The sequence below is a fragment of the Caloenas nicobarica genome, chromosome 23 (assembly GCF_036013445.1).
Source record: "Caloenas nicobarica isolate bCalNic1 chromosome 23, bCalNic1.hap1, whole genome shotgun sequence".
Classification (NCBI taxonomy): Eukaryota; Metazoa; Chordata; class Aves; order Columbiformes; family Columbidae; genus Caloenas; species Caloenas nicobarica.
In genome coordinates this window covers 5,534,624-5,544,327 of record NC_088267.1, presented here as the reverse complement: position 1 = coordinate 5,544,327, position 9,704 = coordinate 5,534,624, and positions in this window count along the sequence as shown.

Below are 9,704 nucleotides of genomic sequence, written 5' to 3'. Positions count from 1 at the left end.
AGGAAGAGCTTTGCAGGTTCTGAAGTGACAAGAGCAGATAAACTCATAGTGGATTTTGCTCTGATTTCTTTTAGTTTGTGCTGGGCGGGCGGACAGTTTTCATGTGATAATTTTCACGTGTTAAAGCTGTAAAGCAAGGGGCTACTAAACCCCCTTGTCCCTTCACCAGCCAAGAGCGAGCGACCCCCCTGCCTGGGAAGCTATTGAGATGCTGGTAGCGGCTACAGCCAAACTCAAGAGACAGAAAACAGCACGTTTTGCCCCAAAACCTCCGAATTGAGATGCACCATCATGCGCTGATCTGCAGGTTTGACTGCTTTTCTTTTAACTCCGCATTCATACATACCAGATATTAATTATCTGAATTAAGACTGACATGCCGAGATGTGCGTGAGCCTTGCTGAGAATTCAAATTCTCCACTAGCAGGAGCGACGTTTGCACGATGTAAAACCCACCGCCACCTCAGCCAGACTTATTTCTAAGAAAAAGGGAAAAAGCCATTCGTAGCTGAGATCCCAATCCATTCTGTGTCTCTTAAACCAGAACTGGGTAGGAATGAGCTTTCACAAGGAGGAATCTTGCGTAATTATGGGCAAGGTCTATGGCTCAACAATCTTACCTCTTCTGTGCCAGGGAAAATATAAAACGAGATGAAAAATAACGCAAAAGCAGAAACAGCATAAAGTGCACGGAGGAAAGAGCAGACACAGTTGTAGTTTATTACTTTCTTGTAACACCAGGTGACTAATACAGGCGGCACAAGCTTTTTTTCATTAAAATTGGCATCATCACAATGACTGTATTCCATTTTCCCCTATTTAAGTGAGATAAGGGCCACAAGAATGCAATGAATTTGCTGATGCGAATGTGGAGCAACATCCTATTTTAGATGGCTTCAGAAATAAGATCCCCAGTGGAAAACGCCTAAGAATAATTTTAGAAAAAGAGTTGACTTGTCAGAAAATGCACTTCAGGATGATCACAACTGCAGACAAATGAACTTGGTAAGTAGTTTTGTCTAAGAAAAGTGAAACAAAGATCATTTTGCAACAAACCGAAGTGTTAAGAAAAACCCAACAGTCTTAAACCACACTTAAATTTTAGTTTGGGTCAAAAAAGTACCTGGAGTCAACCCAAAAAAACCAGTTTATCTAAGATGTGGTGGTCCCGGCAGCATCCTGGGGAATGAATTACCCTCTGCCTACAACTAAACCAGTTTTTTATCTCGAGTTGTTTGGAGCAGGAAGATCTGCTCCCATTTTCAGGTAAAATGTGGCTGTTCAAGGTTTCCCAACGAGTCTGCAGTGACGGTCTCATCTCATGTTGGTGGGGACCAGCGCAGCTCAAAAACGTGCCAAGGGACCCTGTTTGACAAAATCCGGGGATTTTCCAGCCACAATGATGCCTTTGGAAACTGCCAGGATTCTGGGGGGTCACTACAGACTCTTTTAGTCATTAAAGGAAAATAATCTCCCAAAAAGTGAATTTCCATTGATTTGACAACCATCTGTGTGGTCCGTTGTCAGCCCCGAATCCAGAGACACCCTTGTGTATCTTTCCCCAGACGGGATAATCTCTGCTGTTCTTGAAGGGCTGCACTAAGTTTGCTCTGAGAACGCTGAAACAAATGCACATTTCGCCAAAAAAAATCTTCTTTCGTCATCGAAATATAACCCGCCGCTGCTGCCTTTTAAGAGCGGGTTTTAAGGCAAGCCAGGAAATAATGACCAACATCTTCAAACGCGGCGGAGATTAATCATCATGTGGGAGCATGGGAGGAAAAGCTTTTCTGTTCATCCTAGTCATTGTCCAGAGAGAGAGAGAAAAAGAAAAAAAAAAATATATATATATATTCTTCTGTCTCTGCTCTGTGTTTTGACCCAAGATGAAATGCAGTTAAACATTTTTATTACCTGCCTCAGATCTCTCAGGTTTCCACCAGCCCCACCAGCAATCGGCTCCTTCGGACCTGCTGCCCCAACCGTCACTTCTGTTCATTCAGTGATTTCAGCAGAACTTGGGCAGTTTTCAGCGCTGGTGCCGAGTCTGAAGAGGATCATGCCCACGGGGGATAGTTTTAGATGAGGATTAGTATGTGAATTCTTCTGGGCTACCAGATAAGAGAAACGCACCAATAATTTCAGGCAGTGATCTCCAACCGGCGGTTAGCAGACCTGTGGGGTTAATACGCTGCTCTCTAGCAATATATTAAAAATAATTAAAAAAAACCCCAAACCAACAGAAAACAAGTTCCTATAAACCATACGGCAGCACACACGGAGGACATTTGTTTTCAGGAGACCACAAGTAAAAGACAAACCCACCAGTTTATGGAAGTTGCAAAGAAATTGAGCAAAATAGCTGTTCCAGGACAAGCAGTCTTGTTTGGTTTGGTTTTTTTTTTTTCAGCAAGAGATAACACAATAAGAAACCTTTGGGTCAGATTATTAACTCGAGTTATTAGACTTAATGACAAGTGAGCCGTGGTACCCTCTGGCCATTTGTCTGCAGATCGGATAAGTTACTGTCCAAGTTCCTGCCCTTTGACGGGATTCTGTCTGACACCGCCCAGGAAATCCTGATAAACTCCTTGGATCAAACTCAATTATTTTCCTGCTAAAGTGATGCAGAGAGACCCCGAACCCGCTGCGGAGACCGCCCCGCACACGGTAAATGAGAAGTCAGCGCCGTTACAGAACAAGCACCTTCCCAACGCAAACGCATCCGTCTTGCAGAGGAAAATACTATTTTCCTCTGTCCCGTCGTGCCGAGCTCATTTCCCTTAAACTTTAATGCTTTTGAACTCGGCCATTATGAGCCGGGCCAAGAGAAATAAAGACACCTTAGGGCATTTGAATGGGATAACGTAAATATTTCCATTACAGGGAAAACGCAGCACTTCCAAAGAGTTAAAAGTCATTTAAACTGTGTGCAGCAATGAAAATTTCAGCTTATAGCGCTACGTATTGGGCATCCTCAGGTGACCACTAAGGCTCTGTTAAAATCATTTGTCAACTGTACAGTAACTTAGCGGAGGGTAAAGTAGGTCAGAAGACGCCCTTTGGGCAATTATATTAAGATGAATACGCAGGTTCCGGAGTGTTTTGTTGGCACCGCTCGGATGTTACCGGCCTCTTTCTGCAGCGACCTGGAGCTGCCGGGTTATTGATCGGGATAAACGCCTCGTGTTTTGCACAGATCTGGGTACCTGGCAAGTGAGGCCCCTTCCCAGGGACTTTCAGGGTAAGCAGAATTTAAACCTCTTGCAAAGAGGTCGATAGTCCATATGAAGAAAAGAAAAATAAAATGTAAGGTTAATGGGGCAGATGTTCCAGCAGCTAAATATATTTCTATTCCCTGTAGAGAGGACTAAAAGTTGTTGAAGCGCTTTGCTCTGTCAAATTACAGAACGACCCTTTTCCCTACCCGGACATTAAGCAGCACAGGAAAACAGAGAGTTCACGTTTCCAGAGTGGGGGTTCCTGTGTCAGATCATCAGTGCTCAGACGAGAAATACGAGTTAAGATTTGAAACCATCATGAGAAGTCAGAAGCTAAAGCCATAAAAGAAGCAGAATCTGCACTTTGCAGACGTGCTGGTGTCACAGGCTGCTCTTCCCCCTGAAAGGCAGGACTGTCGCTCTTTTTTAAATATCAGCTTTTCCCTTGAGCGCCAATACCCCTCGGTGAGGCCGAACCCACCTCCGATGTTTCCTTCCTTCTGCTGGACGCTGCACCGGGCTCCCTGTTCAACCTGAAATACGGAGAGGGCTCCGTGTAGCCCGGAATAACTTCAAAGTCACCTTCAGGGTGAAGTCCACCCGTCCTGACCTGAGAAACAGGTCACTCCTGCCACCGCCGCGGTGAATCACGGTCTGTGCTGTGTTTGCACGGGAGCCCGGGGACGCCTACACCAAATCAGGCTGGGGAACAGAGATGTCCCGTCTAACTCGTGACAAGCGCAAGCAAAACCCGTCCCCTGACAGCGACACGGCTCGTAGGCGCCTCATCATCTCAACGTGATCCTCCGGTTTGCTGCGCTGTCGTTTTGCGGACAGCAAAAGCAGGATTGGGAAGGCACGGAGCACCGAGGGCAGGGGGAAGCGCCTCCGGAATAAAACCAGCGCGCTCGCCGGGTTTCCGCTGTCATAGCTGTAAAACGACTCGTGTGCTCGTACCTGCCTGAAGTCCTTAAATAACTGCAGCAGAAGCTTTTCCCATTTTCACATTCCACAGGCTTGAGTCAGGTCAGCTCAATACATATTGATAAATGGGAGAGCACAAAGGAGCAAGTAACCCAGATTCTGACAATCCTCCCCCGGAACGGAGGCTGGAGCGGATCACTGGGTTTTATCCAACATGAAAAAACAAGGTCCACCCTCCCGTCACCCCGAAAAGCAAAGCTCTTGCCCTCCCAGCACCATTTTCAGATACATACAATTACATTTTGCTGATGGACCCACTGCCCAGCCCCAAACCACTTATGGATGCGTCAAAGCCTCGGACATAAACGTGGAGCATCAAATCCATCCCAATTGAAGCAGCAAATCCCCGGTGGAGCAGCACGGCCCCACCTCCCTGCCCACAGACACACCACCGCCTGACAAATACTCCCAGTTACCTGGGGCTGTGGCTCCTGGGACTTATTTAATTACTCCGAGAGGTACGAAGGCGGGTTCAGGGCAGCTGTGAGTCAAAAAGCTCCATCGGCGGCTCAGGGAACCCTCCTGGAGCTGGTGAGGATGGGGGCAGCTTTGACTCCCTGCCTGGCGTCAGCGCTGGGATTTCTGTTTGGCCTCATGTGCTCAACATAAAGCAAATATTTCTGACTCCGGCTGGACCCACGGCTTCAATAAAGCCACGTGAGAGCGCGCTGGGGTGTCATCTCGCTCACGCATCAGCCACAAAATTACAGGTTCCTGCTATAGACTCTTTATTAAAAGGTGATTTCACGGGAGCCGTAAGAGGGTGATTTTCAAATGTGAGCCGGATCTGCAGGTCCAACAGATTTTTTTGCATCGTTCTCAGTGCTCTGTAACCACCCACCTTCTCTCACTCTGGCTTTTCTTAGCTAAACACACGAAACCCGGTTGATCTGAAAGTCCCTGACAGGCGATACACCCGGTTCCTGTCCCAGCATCACCCCATGACAACCGCACCCAAAACCGCGAGTTCTCGCCCCGGACCCCCCTTTTTTTTTTCCTGCAACACCTTCCCTGCAAACAAATCAAACCTGCCACACAACTCGGGCCCATTTTCTTGGTTTTTAACGTTCCAGCTCTGGGCTGGCTCCAGTGATCCACAACCGCCCGTCTGCACATCAGCTCTTATTCTGCAGAGGTTAAGCGATGGGGAGTATTTTGTATTTTAAAATATTGCCTCGTTCCACCGTAATTTGCGTGTTCTGCTCTGCAAATACATCCTTGAACCGCAGCCACCTCTGGGGGAAAACGCAGGAAACGGTGACCCAGGAACGTACCACACGGCAGCGGGAAACGACACGAAAAATGACATAAGGGAAGCAAATCTCTGCTGTTATGGAACACAATACGATCCCAGATTCATCCAGGCTTGGTTTAAGATCTTATTCCTACATACATTTATTAAACCTTTGTTCTTAACCTGAGCTTTCCAAGAGAGCCTGGAAACAGGGTTTACTCCCATAATTTCAGTTATAATAATACATGAGCTTAGAGGAAGGCCATCGGCTGCTGCTTTTTTATATATAAAATCTCCCTGCCTGAGCAGTTTTGACCTACTATTGATCCAGATGACGTGTAGGATTCCTATAATTGAGACTGGAGGAAAAAAAAAATCTCTTTCTATTTCTTGCAGCATGTTTGGTTCTTACATTGGACAGCTCTGCAGCGATGGGGCTTTTTTCACGTGGAAGGTGAAGGAATTTTTCCAGAGCAGAAAAGCTGTAACTGCTCCGGACCAGAAGGCACCGAGGAGGCTCAGACGTGGGGATGGTGGCTGAGAAATATCAGGGCGTTTTCCCACCTTTTAAAGGTCGAGCGGCCACCGAAGTTGTTTTCTGGGGATGACAAGTAGGGATTTTGGAAGAATAAAATACAAGTAAGACTCACTCCAGCTTGTAACGCAACAAGCGGGTTCGTGATGCTGCAAAGCTCAGTGGTCTCCCCCTTCTCTTACCTTCCCCTAATTCAAGACAGAATTTTCATCAGCTGAACTCGACAGAATTTCTCCGGTTTCCTGGGATAACCAGGAGGCACCGACTGGGATGCGAAAGCCTCGGATGAAACAAGAATTGCGAAAGCAAACCCCAAACCCTCCCTCTCTGGGTAAGGAAGCGCTCTGGCAGTTATTAGATCTTTCTGTAGGCAGCATATTGATGGAGAAAGTGCTGTGTATACAGTTGTTTATTTGCAAAAAAGGTAGGGAAAAAAAATTTCTATTAAAATCCCGTGCCTCTGGGACTGTCTTTGAAAGGCAAGTGATGTGACTGGGAGAGGAGTGATCAGCCTGCAATAATTTAGATGTTCCTGTTGCTATGGATACTTTCTTTTTTTTAAGTGAAGCATACCATTATAATTTAAATTTCCAGTAGCAAAAAAAGGTAGCATATTAGAAGCAATAAAAAATGCCAGAGACATAACTGTTTTATTCTTTACTGTCAGTTTTACTTGTGCTGTGACAGTATAGAGAAGTGATAAAATTGCCACGTCTGAGGAGATTTAGTACTTTTGCACATTTTATTACGTTAATTAGACTCGGGGCTCGTACGTACGAGCGTGTGATCCCGGCAATAGCCAAGTGATGGGGTGCGACATTAAAATTCACGCCGCCAAGCAGGGGAAGGAGGAGGGTTTAGGTAAAACAAGACCCGACAAGCAGCAAGTTTGGGGGCTGTTACGGCGAGATTTGCGCAGGGAGATGGAAACACGAAGGTACAAGCCAAATAACTCCCTGCAAAGTATCACCATCAAGGCTTTTAAGCCAAAAAACCGCCTTTGCCTGGAGTGACGTTACCGTTATTAACAGCCGAGACAGAAACTGCCGCTGCGGTTTGCAGTGAGAATGTCGGGAAACTCAGCCCTGGGACTGTTTTCCTCTTCTACAGGGGCCAGAGATTTTTGCTGAGGAAGAAATAGCTGGAAAGGTGAAAAACCCCACCCTTGGAGGCAGAAAGTGAAACCCTTCCCAGGAAGAAACTGTTCCCCCATTTCCACCCTCCCCTGGCACAACTCGAGGCCGTTTCCGCTCGTCCTGTTGCGTTGCTACAAGAGGGTGTAAAAAACCCACGCTCCGAAATGAGCCACTGATACAATGAATTATGAGAAAAATTTAAAAGTATAAATTAACGAGTGCTTGGTCGCTAATTACCTTCTACCTGCACAATCACTGCGCAGCTGCCTCTGATCTCGCAGCTCTTCCCACATCTGCTCTCCGGCTCCCGCTCTCTGGCCGCGTTTCCACTCCCATCTCTGAAACTTCCTCGTCCTGCAGCTTTTAACGGCCCGACATCCCTTCTTTTGGCACAGCCAGTATTTCTTCTCTGAGCCGAGAACCAGCTGGAGGTGTTTACTTTCAGCAGGGAAATAAAATAACAACCAAACCCCCAGCAACCCACAACACTCCTTCCCATTATCCCTCCCCGGGGCGTTCGAGGAGAGGTGCTAAATAAACGAAGTAATGCAATATTAAGACTCCCGCTGTCACGAGCGGTATCTACTCACTCTGATAAATCGCTCGCAGGCAGATGCTGCTCAAAGGCCTTGGCTGGTGGCAGAGGCTGCGCTCGCTCGTTTGCAGCGGGTAATTTCATCAGCTGCTGGGTGGGCTTCTGTGTCCTCTGCTGCAAACGGGTGAAGCTCCTGGGTCCCCCCGAGCCCCCGGTGCATCTTGCTCCGCTCCGGTGCCCGACGGGGCTCGTGGCACGACGAGGGTGCGGTTGTCATGGGGTGATGCTGGGACAGGAGCCGGGTGCATGGCCTGTCAGGGACTTTCGGATCAACGGGGTTTCGTGGGTTTAGCCAAGAAAAGTCGGGGTGAGAGAAAGTGGGTGGTTACAGAGGCACAACGTGGGCACGGCCGGCGCCGGGAAACCATTGACACGATGGATCGAGGCGCCGGGTTTCGGGGGAAGCTGGAGCTGATGCGCGGGATTCTCTCTGAAGGAGGGTGTCAAAAAGTTCGCTTTGGGACAAGCTGCTGGAGTTTTGGCGCTGAAACGAGTTTTTTCAGGAGGCATTTTCAGACAGAAGGCGTTCAGAATAAGCCTGCAGCCCTCGTTGCTGGCCTGCGGTTCCCAGCTCCCTGCGATGGAAACTCTGACACGAGCCGTTTGCCGGTCACAGAATCACGTTGCTGATGCTGCATCGCTGCTCCGCTCTCCCGCTGCAATATTTTTCCCCCGCCGTTAAGTGCTGCAAACCCTGGAAGAAGTTCAAAAGCGGGGACGCGCTCACAAAAATACCCTCTGAGCACCGTTTGCTGACCCGTGACGAGCTCCTCTCGAGTCCCCGCCCGGGTCCCAGCAAAGGCTTTCTGCAAACGCCGCCTCTGCCCGCTGGTTTTTCTGGTTCAGCTCCCCTTGGCTTGGCCAGGGCTGAACCCCACCGGGGTCTGGCAGTTTGCTGCTGCCGGCAGCCGTCACGCAAGGCCCATCAACACCCCGCCATCCTGAGCCAAAACGCATTTGCGCTTTTCCACGAGGACAGTTATTTATTCCTGCTTCGGAGCGTACAAAGCTTTGCCGAGCAGCCCACAGCTCCCGGCACCCCGGGGCTGGCTATAAAACCCATAAACCAGCATTCAGGTGTTGAGATGAAATGTCGCTCTCTTTATTTGTGCTTTAAAAAAGAACGATCTGGGTAGCGGCAGCCCTACAGCTTTGGCACGAATTTACAAACTGTCTCGGGCTCCGAGGAGCGAGAAGTTGAGAGCTCAGGATCGGCGGCACCACAGCCGAGTCAGCCGGTTTGGTAACCTCGGAGCTGCACTTGACCTTGACTCACGTCCCACAACTGACCTTCTGTTGGCTAAAGAGGAGGCGTCAATTCTTGATAAACTGAGCGTCGGCACGTGAACCCAGCCCGTAACTGGGCAGCAATAGGCTGGGTTTGTTGGTGCAGTTTTGGAACAGGCAGTTTCAGCAGAAAAATTAACTTCTATTGAATTTTTTTTTTGTTAGTCTAACACTGCGGGAGGAGCAGCATCTCTGCCAAGTCTCGTTGCTCTGCCCGCACCCAGCTCCAGTACCCCAAGGCAAGCGTGGTGCTGCTCACAGGTTCAATCTGCTCATCAGCATCCCCACATGAATCTCCAGACGAGCGTCAGCAGCGCGATGAGCCCGTGGCTACAGGAGCTGGGTCACTCCAAGCTGGCAGGAATCACAGAGGGACGACACACGCACAGGGCAGCGCTGGGCTCTTTTTATTTAAAATGCAGCTGGACAAACTGAACTCCCCCCCAGGGGAGAAGCACTTTGCACAGTGACTCAAAGTCTCACCCATTAAGAGATTTTGGGTTTTGGTGGGAGCAGCACCACGTTTACCCATGGATGAGACCAAAGCACCGACTTCCCCTTCCCATCCTGTCACACGCTTACCCGCGGGCTGATCCAGCGACACGGGGGCTTGGCAGGGAGGGGCTGTTGCGCATCCCTCTGTACATCCCTCTGTGCGTCCCCTGTGCATCTTCTGCACATCCTTCTGTGCATCCCCTATGCATCCCCCGTG